Source organism: Rhinolophus ferrumequinum, chromosome 19, assembly GCF_004115265.2.
Source record: "Rhinolophus ferrumequinum isolate MPI-CBG mRhiFer1 chromosome 19, mRhiFer1_v1.p, whole genome shotgun sequence".
NCBI lineage: Eukaryota > Metazoa > Chordata > Mammalia > Chiroptera > Rhinolophidae > Rhinolophus > Rhinolophus ferrumequinum.
The window spans coordinates 29,234,727-29,243,311 of record NC_046302.1 but is presented as its reverse complement, the minus strand read 5'-3'; positions in this window follow the sequence as shown (position 1 = coordinate 29,243,311).

Below are 8,585 nucleotides of genomic sequence, written 5' to 3'. Positions count from 1 at the left end.
GAAAGTCAGTCTGAAAAGGGAAAGATGACACATATAAAACTTCAGGCAGTAGAATGGGTAGGGTGGTGGGCTATGTCCGTACAATCTAGGCATTGATTGGTACTATCTCAGAGAACAAAACAAAAATCACTGTCCTCATGGAGCTTACATTGTGTCTGTATGTGTGTGTGTGTGTGTGTGTGTGTGTGTGTGTGTGTGTGTGTGGTGGGAGGAAACAAAATAAATAGATGAATATTAGAAAGCAATAAATACTTTAGAGAAAGAAAAAATTGTATGGTAGGGGAAAGAGGATTCAGAGCGCAAGAGCGGGAGGGTGGTTGCAATTTTAAACAGGAGTTCAGAGCAGGACTCACTAAGAAGGGAATTTATGAGCAAAGACTTAAACAAGGGGAGGGAACTGTGTGGCTATTTGAGGGAAGAGCATTCTAGAAAGAGAAACGCCAGTGCAGGAAGCCTAAGGGAGGAACGTGCTGAGAGGTTTAAGGAACAGCCAGGAGGCCACTATGATTGGAGCAGGCTGAGCAAGGGGGAGAGGTAGGAAACAAACCCATTGTGAGGACTTTGGTTTTTACATGAGTGAAACAGGTTGTCATTGTAGAGCTGAATCGGAGGAATGAAATGATATGACTGATGTTTAAAGAGGATTTCCTTGGCTCTCTGAGAGGCAGGGTTAGAAGCAGAGAGACCATTCAGGAGGCCATTGCGGTGATCCAGGTAAGAAACTAATATAAAATAATAGTGAATATCAACTGTAACCGAAAAAAAAAAAAGAAGAAAGAAAGAATGGAACCTGGATCAGGGTAGTAGCTATGAAAGTGATGAGGGAATGGACTGGATTCCGGATATACTGTTTTCTTGATGGCTTTCTTGTAGCCAATAGCATTTTCTGACAGATTGAATGTGGAGAGTAAGAATCTAGTGTGACACTAAGACTTGTCTTGAGCAACTGGAAGGATGGAGTTGTCATCAGCTGACAACAGGAAGCCTTGTAGGGGCAGTATGTTTGTGGGATGGGGTAGAGGGAAATTGGGAGTTCAATTTGGCACATATAAGCTTGAGATGTCTATTAGATATCCAAAAGGAGATATTAAAAAGACAGTTGTGTATATCTGGCGGATTCATGCATTAGCTGTAGTGCGCTGGAATAAAGCCACTGATGCAGATGTTTGAGGGGTACACCTGCTGGGCAGTATTTCTCTCCAGTTACCCCTCCTCCCCCCCTTTTTCTTTCCCAAAGAAAACCACCTGAATTCTGCTAAATTTCATTTGGAAATAAAAGGAAAGTATCCATGTGCTTAAAACAAAACAAAAAAAACCCCCAAAAACCAAAAACCAAAAAAATACACAGTTGTGTATATAAAGTATGGAGTTCAGCAGAGAGGTTTGAGTTGAAAATATAAATTTGAAAGTCACTGACATATGTAGATTAAATGAGCTCTCCAAGGGTGGACGGGATAATAGAAAAGAGAACCAAGGACTGAGCTCTGAGACCTTCCAACAGTAAGGGAAGAAACCAGAGAGACTGAAAAGGAATAACCAGTGATGCAGAAAACACAGCAATAAGCTTTGTTTAGCTATAGTAGAGGGTTACTAACCTGTTGAGACAGGACAAGGGATAAATTGGTAAGAGGTCTTGAAGACCAAGCATAGAATCTATATTTCTTAGATGCTGAAACTTAGGCACAAATTGATATAAGATTTGTCTAAAATGACTTCATGATAAGTTTCTCCTTCTAATCCCAGTTCCTTGATTCAATCAGAACTTTGTGGTTGAGAAAAATGTTCTAATGTTCAAGGCTTAGAGATATGTACCTCACTATACCATAAAATTTGGTATGAGAGCCTGTTTCGACAATAGTTTAGTGGTTACCAGAGGGTAAGGGGGGAGGAGGGTAGTAGAAGAGGATAAAGGAAGTCAAATATATGGTGATGGAAGGAGAACTGACTCTGGGTGGTGAGCACACAATGTAATATACAGATGATGTATTACAGAATTGTACACCTGAAATCTATGTAACTTTACTAACCATCGTCACCCCAATCAATTTCATAAAACAAAGAGCCTGTTTCATTCTGAGTTGTTCAGAGTAACCATTCTTCATCTACGTGTGTGTGTATGTGAGCGTGTGTGTACTTCTGATCAATTGCATTTTAGAAATGCTTCCACAGAGCCATCAAAGCCAATAGGTCAGCATTACTTTCTCAAAACTTACTTTTACTCACTAGCTTGATAAAGGAGAGGATGCAGGCTTGAAAGCCAGACTTAAAGAGAGAGTTTTCAGAATCCTTCTTCTGGCCTCATGCTGTTTAATTTTTGCTGAGGTAATTTGTCTTGCTTGTTGACCCTCGACTCGGGAGTTTGGGTTTTCCTTTTTGCAGTATGAAATTAAAGACCAGTAGATTCCAAAGGAGGCTGAAATAATACCACTTGGAAATTCAAGTGTGATGTAAGAATATACTAGAGAAGAAGATGTAAAAATACAACATCCCTCATGAGAGATGAAGAATCAGACATGGTGGTTTGGCATCTCCTCTGACATACAGATCCCAGGTGTATCATCCTTAACTTGGAAAAAGACTTGAGATAGTGCATCATTTTCATTGATTTTTGTTCGTGGCTATTGAGTAATTAATTGCAGACTATATTGGTGCTTCGAAGAAGTAAATAAGTGTTGGCATTTAACTGCATTTGAAAGTTAAGCTTTAAGACATTTTTGGTCTCATTTTCTTTGTTGCCTTTTTATCTAAACTCTCAAACTCTTTCAGAACTGCTGCAGGAAATTTAGATTTAACCTCAAGAGTCAATGTTTTGTCTTGTGTCTCCTCTAATATAATACAGATGTTAGGATGACTATATTTTACTTGAACACTTATTGAATTTCTGCCTTATTCTTTTCTCTTTTTAATGGGAAACAGTCTAACTCTAGTCATCATTAAACTCAGAGAATCCAAGTTGTAATCTTGAGAATGTACATGAAGAGAAGATATATTTAGGCTATTTACTTAGATTACAAACCCTTAAACTGTTTCACTATTTGAGGAGAAAACCTTCCATCCCAGAAAAAAGATACTGAAAAACAAACAAAAAATATTAAAGATTAAAAAAGTATTAGTTTAGGAACTGAAAGTGGCCCTCTGAAATGCTCTTTTTTTACTAGAATGTGTGTCAGTTTATTACCCGGCAGTCTGTAATGTGGGTGAGATGTCACTTTTTAACACTCTACATTCTAAGTTTACAATGCCTCTATTTTCTAGAGAAAGCTACTTCTAGATTGTGCTATTACATTGAATTGTACAAACCATCTGAATATTTCAGCAACATAGAGATTGCTATTTAAGCTCCATGCTGCATGTGCCCTCTCTAGGTCAGCTGTCAGAGAAGGACTCAACGTATTCAGTGACTCTCAGATACAAACAGTGAAACCCGGGTCCTTTGGCCAAAATTCTGCATTTACCTATCAGTACTGAACCAACAAGCTGCAATTGTGTTCAGGTCGGTGGCAAATTTATTTGAGTTAAAAAACATTCCATAACATACACGTATAATGGAAGCATATTCATATGGTTTAGGTACCGTTTCTTCACTGGCCTAGTGAGTGACCTGATCAGCTTCAACTAGTCTAAACATATGTGTCGCTATTATATTTGTATCCTTTTTTGATTTATTCAATTAAGACTTTCTTGTTGACGTGTGTTATGGAAGAAAATAAACATGCATCCATGTCCTCAGATGAATCACTGATTTGTTTACTCTAATAGTTACAACTAATCAGGAACTAGAGCTGTCCAAAGATGGAATGGGATGTAGTGAGTTCTCAGTCAGCGTAGCCAGGTGTGACAGGCAAGACTCTGGCACGCAACCAGGTAACTACATGGCGGGTGTCTTCTCAAGAGACTCATGCACTCAATGAGCAGTTGGTATAATGACTTCCACAGTCCCCTGTCACTCAGAGATGCTTTTTGATCTGTGCACTTGATGCAGTGCTTTCAGGACTGACGGTGTCTGGAGAGCTTGGTTATTAAGTGAGCAGCTTAGGTTCATGTTCACATCTGGTCCACTGGGTGCCAGTGAACCTGCTAATAATTACATGTGTATACTTGGCCATGGTATGTAGAATCAGCATTCTGTGGGAGGCACATTTAAAATCATTTGTTGTTTTGCCATTGACATTTTCTTCAAAATTTAAATGTCTATCACGTTAATTAGGAATGCTGGGCGTCTGGTTTAAAAAAACCCCAAACAACGTGTGTTAGCTGGCACTTCTCAAATAATATATATGTAAGATCACAACAACACCAGTTATTATGTGAGTCATATTACTGTGGCAGGCAGCAATTTGTGTATCTGGTCAAGAATTCTTTTATTTTCTAATGAGATAGTAAAGTTTGTCTATTGTTATCACTATGGTATACCTTGTCGTTGTGGAATTAGAACACATTTTCATTTATAAATGTCTGTTCCCACTTTCCCATCCTGCCATGTGGTTCTCACTTTTTCACAGACTTTGCATAACGTTTACATGTAACTTTAAACGTAACAACGTAAACTAGAAGGCACTAGAGGAAAGAGTAAGGAGCTGTTTGTTGGTTCCGATTGGCTTGGGTTCGAAACTCAGCCACGAAACTCACTGTGTCTCAGTTTCCAACTTCTTAGAGTCTCTGGAAAAAGGCCCTGGGCTTTGTGACATTCTGTTTGATGTAGCTCCTGCGTCCAGAGAGAGACATCTTTCATGAGAGACGCCATTGTTCCCAGGTGAGCCTGGGGCATTAGTAGGAACAAGGAACAGTGTAGAAAATAAAAGGCAACATCAGAACTTCTTGGTCCTTTTCTCACCTGTATTATTGGCTTGTACCTCGTTCTGCAGTTGATACGAGATCAAATGTGGAAGGGAAAGCGCAGTGAGGCAGTGCAACCAGGGTATGCTTGACAGGGAGCATCTTCATTTTCTTGAAGTATTTAGCTCAAATACTGCCGTGTGGCCAAGATGAAAGCATACTAGACTTCGGAGAGTTCTCGTGATGAATGTCTTCTAATAGGTATTTGTGTGTTTTTCTTTATGGGGAATATCTAAAGAAAATCCTACAGATAGTTTTTATGAAGCTTTGCTTCCCATGGTGTCTCCTGCTTTGTTAACCCTCCTTACTCTCTGGGCAGCCTTACTCCATGTGACATGTTGGCCAGGCAACACGTCTGCTGTTACCTTCTCCAGTGTTCCTGGAAGGATCTCAAGGCCCCACTAGTGTGGATTCTCTGGCAAAGGCTCTTCCAAAGTAGAGGTGTGAGTCCTTGAACCAAGCTTGCTCTGATAAATCCAGACAGTGTATACATTGCACATTTAGTAACCGTCTAGGTTTTGAAAAGAGTGCTTCAGGCCTTCAGGTGCTGGATCTGGTGAAAGTTATTTCAGGATTCCCTTCTCATGTTTGATGATCCTATATAAAGATGTGGAGTTTATATGTGTTTGTATATATCAGATTCTTAAAACGAAAGTACCTGGATGCAAAGAACTGGAATTTAAATCAGGATACTTCTATTTTGACATTTGTACCTGCTAACAATTACAAATTATTATGTAAGTTTACTTATGGACAATTAGTAAACTATACTGTGAATATGGAGACATTAATGTTCTAATTTATAATTAATTTACCATGGTATGACTGACATTTTAATTAGCTTGGTTAATACAGGGGATAATAAGCCATAGAGTTCAACAGCAGCCTCAGAAGGACTGCCAGGTATGTGATTGTTTTTGTCAGGCACACCAAATCATTGAATCGCTTTCCTTCTTTTTGGAAAGGTGTTGAACTTGGGTGACATGGGAGGAAGTTCAGTGCTCTTGGAGAACACCTGTAGTTAGAATTGATCCAGGTCCAAATCACTCCACTTGACAGGCAAGTGGCTCAGAGTTGCAACGGATTGGGGTTCCTGGAACTGGAGCTGGGTTCAGGGGAAGGGCAGGGCTGGCCTGGTCATTGGACTGCAGAGAACAGAGATTGAATGACAGCATACAGGCCAGAGCTCGAGTGGGTGCCAGGCTAGATGAAGGAGCAAGCCAGAACAGAGAGAGAAAACCTGGGCATGAGGCTATTGCAAGGTATCTGAGGACACTAGAAGGAGGAAGTGAGAATACAAGGGCAGACGGGAGGCAGAACACTACAAGTCCCTGGGCAGGGTCAGACAGCTGGGCTAACCAGGGAGCTGTATGTAACCAGCATACTTATGTGGCAATGAAAATGTCTTAAGGCAAATACACTATGCAAAAGATCAAATCTCTGGATATCCTAACTGAATCCTGCGGGTCCCTGGGCTTGCAGATCTGATTGTTCTAGTTTCAAGAGCGTGAGCTCCAGAAAGTAATAGATTATCCCAAGAGAAGCTGGTGATATCTGACCCTGCCCTACTCTACCTTCCCTCACCAGTCATATATGTAGCAAACCTCATGGCAGGTCTCAGGGATTGTCATGGTTAAAGGAAAATGCTGGAGAAGTGGTAGGAAACTGGTCCTACCAAAGCTTCAAATTGATTTGAAGCTTTACCTCCTGGTAGCTAAAGATGTATTGATTCCACATTCCCTATTACCTGCTTTTACTATTTGGCTTGCAATATAATGCATTTACTTCACATCTACTCTTTACTTTTTAAAAGTGTGGTACTTTAAATAATGGAAGGGGACAGAGGCACCTTAGTTGAATAGGTCATTAGATGGTCTTGTTTCCAGTTTCCTTTCATTAGATGATGGTCTGTTCATTTTAACTTGTAATACAAAGAAGCTATTGAAATGGAGGAATATTTTCATGTTCTCATCAGAGCCAAACGAGCAAAACGTTAAAGACTAGTCGTTGAAATTGTTTCCAAATCAGAAAAAGTCACATTTCTCTATAATTTTCGCATTCTAGTTCCTATTTATATTTGCTATGGAGGCTGAGTTGTGGTTGTCATAGCAATTCCTTTTTATACATGAAACTCTGATATTTGAAATTTTACTATTTGTACCTCATAGCAAGTCAAGACCTATTCAAATCTAAATATTTCCTTTAAAATAATATCTGACCAGAATAGGTCTTTTAACCTTTACCTCATTACCCTAATGCTTTTTGACCTCTGAACTACAGGATTTCTTAGGATTCTATTTTTATGAACCTGGAAATTGTTCATGGGCAGGGTGGTTTGAGGATGATGAAATTCTGTAAGTCCTGGTACCCACCACACTTGTCTTTGCGTTTAGCACCTTCTGTGACTTGGAGGCGATTGGGTCTTTCCAACATGGCTGTACACAGGTGGTCCTGTTTTAAATACCAAAGTCTTTGCTGGATTTTGTTCCATTTTCTTTCTCCCATTCTTTTTATTTCCTTCCTTTGGCTTTCAGATTTTTTTTTCCATGCAGTTTTCATGTACTGTTTTGAGCCCACTCCTCTACTGAAAATTTTCGTCTGAGGCTGACAATCACCTGATTCTTGTCAACTCCATTAGATTCTCAGAATTTACCATTTGTATCGTTTCTGTGGCTTTGATTTTGTTGACCAGTCAATCCTCCTTGAAACTGTTCACTCTGGTTTTTTTCTTATTCCCTTTTTTGTCCTTCCTTCCATCTTCCCACCCACCCACTGGCTATGTCCTGCCAGAATACCAGTCAGGGCCCTGCATTTTCCTGGTCTCTGAGTGGACCTTTCCCAACATCTCCTCGGCTCTTCTTTAACTTCTACTGTAAAATGTAGCCCCTCGCCCCAGGTTCTGCCTTGAACAGCTCCACGTTCCATTCACTTCCTTGCCTGCTTATTCACTCTTGGGAGGCCACCTGTCACGAACGAGGGTTAATCCTCAAGTCCTTATCATTGGTTCTGACCGCTTACCGCCACTGCAGTTTTTTGTCTCCAAAGAGAGATCCAGGCAGTGTAGACAGCTCCACTTTCAGGAGCTGCCATCTATTCTGGGTTCAGCACTGTCTCCCCTTGTTCCAACCTTGCTATTCTCAGCTGCTGGAGGCACTACTCTTCCCAGTTGCCTCGCCTAAAAACTTTTGAATCTTTGATTCTTCCTTCTTCTGTATTTCCTCTATCCAGTTTCTCACAAATGCCTCGCTTTTAAGGTAGGAAAGATATGCCTACCTCAGGGAACTATCCCTTTGGGGCCATATATATATATTTTTTTCTTCTTCCTATGTGTTATTTGTTGGGAATCAGAGTTTTTAAGAACCAGAAGGGATCTCAAAAATCATGTAGTCTAATTCTCTCATTTTACATTTTCACTCTATGAAACTGAAAAAAGTGATGTGCCAAATTATTTTACAGCTGTTACAGTGGAAATTGACTGAAATCACATTTTCTTTGCATGATGCCGGCTCAAAGTAACAGGATAAAATTCGTCCTTCACTATCATCTACATTGTTCCAATTCTCGGTTGCTGTATAACAGGCCACCCTGTTTAAGTCACTTAGTGACTTAAACCAGTTTATTACTATTTCTGTGGTTCCAGGGGTTAGCCGGGCAGTTCTTGCTTGGGGTCTGTCCTCTGAGCATGCATGCTCAGAGGCATCTGAAAGCTCAACGGGATTGGCGTCCAGGATGGTTTCTTCATGCACCTT